This window comes from Aegilops tauschii, chromosome 3 (assembly GCF_002575655.3).
Source record: "Aegilops tauschii subsp. strangulata cultivar AL8/78 chromosome 3, Aet v6.0, whole genome shotgun sequence".
Classification (NCBI taxonomy): Eukaryota; Viridiplantae; Streptophyta; class Magnoliopsida; order Poales; family Poaceae; genus Aegilops; species Aegilops tauschii.
In genome coordinates, this window is record NC_053037.3 from 122,290,749 (window position 1) to 122,294,954 (window position 4,206).

At 42.8% G+C, this 4,206-nt stretch overlaps 1 long non-coding RNA gene across 1 annotated transcript; it reads right to left on the bottom strand.

Annotated features, from left to right (window-relative positions):
• Nucleotides 1-232: 232 nt before the first annotated feature.
• LOC120976534 (uncharacterized) lies at nt 233-3,353 on the bottom strand. The gene is made up of 2 exons (XR_005772221.3): nt 2,792-3,353; nt 233-1,950 (listed from the first exon to the last, which is right to left on the bottom strand). It is a non-coding gene; the product is annotated as an uncharacterized lncRNA (long non-coding RNA).
• Between the last annotated feature and the right edge of the window lie 853 nt (nt 3,354-4,206).

The window sequence follows — 4,206 nt, forward strand, 5'->3', positions numbered from 1 at the left end:
GCATGCAAGGACATATGCCATATGATCGAAGCCAAATGAAAACTAACTATATGGGTCTAGTCCAGGAGGGATCAACAGACAACTCCACATTGCATTTCGCGGAATTATACCCCTGCCCATGGCACCTACAGCACCAATTCTTCACGCGAATCTCCATATATATAAGAGTAAAAGAAGGGAAAGCAACACCATATACTTACTTGTCAAGAAATTCCATAGTTCAAGAGCAAAATGAGGACAAATACATCTCTATCCACGATGGAAAGTAATAAAATATAATCATTACAATTTGGGTATGCAAACAAACCAACGTGATTTGGAAATTTCATCCCATGAACAACTATTACAAACAAAAAACTGGAATTAAGACCAAACAGGAAATAAGAAAATAAATGACATGATACAGCAAATCTGCACGTAGGTCTCTTGCGCGTGGCCCACCTCGTCCTTGGAGGAGGAGCTGTTGGTGGACGCCGCCTGCGTCGGATTGCCGTCGAGATCGGGCCGCCGGCGTGGAAGTGCACCTTCAACTTGGCCGCCATGCTAATCTTCCTCTCATAAAACTGGACATTTGGAAATAACCTGAAGAAGGATTCGTGTGATACTGTATGTTCAGCAAATGTATATTAAATTGGAGCATAACCAATCTCCCAAATAAACTTGTCGCAAATCCAACTTCTTTGCATACCTAGAGATAAACAATGGAAAGTAAGAATTAAGATTATCAAAAACAGATAAATAACAATGGAACATAAAGGAAAGATATGGCCATTACAATTTTTCTCAAGAAAAAAATAGCATTTTAGTATCAGAAGTTTATCTTTTAGTAAATGCACCAATGAGTAAGTGAAATCAGACAGTATAAAGAGGGTGAGGCAATACCTTACTTTGCTCTAACCATTGCACTGGGTTGACAGTCATCTCCTACCAAAACACCATGTTTTAACAAATGCAGACTTAGTGGGATCAACAATTAACACTCCCGCATTGAGGTAGTACATAAAAGAAGTGTTGCATTACGCATGCAGTAGTTCTGGACCCAGTTTTTGTTTACTCCGCTGGGTAAATCAAGTGAGCTTAGCATATATTTAAGCAATTTGAGGCATGTAGAACTTGCTCCATCCCGTTCCTTCTCATAGAGGATATAGGTTGTGCATAAACAGAGTTTTCAGTTGACAGAAAACCAAGGCCCCTTTTCAAGCCCTCATCAGTCAAGTCTACCTCACACAGAAGGCCGCCAAAACTATCCAACATATGAAGCAACGTGCATATTTATCAATTATGACACCATCACCAGAATTGCACCTTCCAAGATGGTGAACCCACAAATCCATGATGCATCTATTCAGAGGTATTGTGGTCGGATCAAATTGCTTCTTTATGAAGTCTAACTTTCAAAGGAGCAACCTACATGATAATGATCTGAACTGCAGTCTACGATGTAATCCAACTGATAAATGTGCAATGTAGAAAAAAGGTTACATGATGTTAACATGTGAAATCAGCTCAGCTAATGAACTGACATTGACAGAGCCCACGTTATGTGGTGCTTTGAAGGCTGCTACGGTAGGGCAAGCGTGATGGCTCTGTTTTCTTGCTTGTCTAGCAAGAAAGTCTTGCATGCCACAAAGCCATGCATGGGATTCATGTAGAAGCCCCTAAAAACAGTACTGAAAATTGGTACCTCTGCTCGAGCACGGGCGCACGATTCTCCAGCGAAGTTGGCGAGATTGGAAGCTTCAGACGCAGTAATTTCAAGAAGGGAAACTTGCGTTTAGTCGGGATTTCAGTCGAGGGGCTCGAGAATCTTTTATGTCAAAGGAGGGCAGTTCGGGCGTAATCAGCATCGGTCATGTCATGCCTACGTGTTCGAGCAGTTCTCCACACTGACACAGCAGGGATCCAATCTGAATCCTGGTAATCTCAATCCCTTTAGGAAAAAGCCTTCCGCTGCATCAAAACAACCATTTCAATATTTAAAATTTTCAAGAACATTAGGTTCCTCAACCCCTACGTCTCCAAATATACATCATTTTTGTTCCTTGAAATTCAGAATAATATGACCGCGCAGACCGAACAGTGTTGCTCTACACACCAGATTTTTGACGAGTGCAAGTAAATTGAAAAAGAAATAACAGAATCCCATTGTTATTAAGGTTCAGTACGCACTTGTACAATGACAAATTATACTCCTAAACTTATGTCCCACCAGGAAGTTTCAGAAGTTACCAAGATGGTATATGCTGAGATCTTGGAGAAGTACAATCAAATAGTATGCAGATAATCAATTTGTAGATTTCCATGCAGAAGTACCCCCTCCGTTCCTAAATATAGGTCTTTCTAGAGATTTCAACAAGTGACTACATACGGAGCAAAATGAATGAATCTATGCTCTAAAATGTCTATATACATCCGTACGTGGTAGTCCATTCGAAATTTCTAAAAAGACTTATATTTAGGAATGGAGGGAGTACAATACATCATCTACCCAGGCCTGGGAAGCAACACAAAATTATGGCTTGATATTATTCACTTCTTTTTGTTGGCAATGAACACTAAATTGTTCACTTGCAAATACAAGACTGCAACCACTACGTAGCCTTGTACATCGACCAAATACATTAATTAGTTTCCCGTGGACAACATATCTTAAACAGTACTCGATGTTTCCACAAAAGGCTTGCTAGGGGTTGTCGTGTGATTGTCAAAATTGAGCAGAATTGATTATGAAGAGATGCTTGATGGTAAAGAATCAAAGTAGATTGCTGTCTAGTGAACAAAATACTCTCACCTTGTACACGTCGCTGTTATCTGTGGCCATCAGCAGCTAGCGCCCCAGGTGAAGATGCACTTCCATACTGCAGGTGAGGAATTGCAGAATCTAGCATCCAGGGCAAGCCACGATGAAAAAGGACGATGAGAGGCGGCAAGGGATCCAATGGATCTGTGGAGAACATGTGCCTCTGGATGGGTGCGCCGGGCAGGGCGGCAGGCCTTGAGATCCTTTGCGATCGATTTGTTGCGCGGCCGGATCCCCGGCAACGGCCGAGAGAAGTTTGGACGATGGTGGTGGATGCGGCGAGGACGGCGGTGGTGGCGACGACAAAGGGCGGCGGCGCGGACGGCGGTGGTGGCCGAGGCAAAGGGTTGCGGCGCGGACCCGAACTACTCCTCCCGCGCGCGTCTGCTCCCGGCCGCCGCGGCCGCCCTAGATTCCGGCGAGCGAGCGAGGGCTTGGGTGGGGTTCTGCGGGCGACAACGAGAGTAGGGGAGGAGGCAGAGGGTTGGTTTGGTTGTTTACCTCGTCCTCGCGTACACCTGATTCGGACGAGCCAAGTCACGTAGCAACCCATATAATAAATCTTCCAATAAAAAAGCCCACTTGCCTATCTCGTTAGACTAAGCCCAACCGAGCGTCGTACGAGCGAAATGTTTTGTAGGGACGGCGAACGAAACGGTTTTAGTACCACCTCGCATATATGTTTTAAATAAAAAACTGAAAGCGTAAAATCACGAGAAAAAGCGTATTGTGATGGTGAACCCGACAAAGTCAATCCGTGCTTTATTATTAGGGAATCACGAGAAGAAGCGTATTGTGATGGTGAACCCGACAAAGTCAATCCGTGCTTTATTATTAGGGAAAGATTATTGTTACTACTAGAAAAAGAATTTTTTTGCTAGATTTTACTTGTGACATGTAAATAGACAAGAGTAAGCGCTTGGCAATGTAAGAAGAACTTCTAAGAACCCATGCTTTTCATCTAGATTGAGATTTTTAAAGCGTAGCTTCTCACGAGTCTTTAAAAGCTCTCGATGATCTTCTAAGGTAGTTTCATGAGCTAACTTAAGAGTGTTTAGTTCTTTAGTTAGACGCTCAATTTCCTTCTTATCATTGTCATTCACTTTATCTTGATTAGCATGATTAATAGCAAGTTCATCATAGTTTTCATCACTAGAGTTGTCAACAAGTAAATCATCATCACATAGCAAATCATCTTCATCACTATTGAAATCAATATACTCGGGGTGTGATACCTTTGGGCCTTTAGCCATGAAGCATTTTGCAATTCCCCCATTTGGTGAGTCAAATATGTCAAAGGAGTTGGTTGACACAAGTGCTAGACCGGCAACACCTTCATCTTGAGTATTTTCTGAGTCGGAGTGATAACTTCTCTCGGAGTGATGGTCGGAGTCGGAGCCGGATAC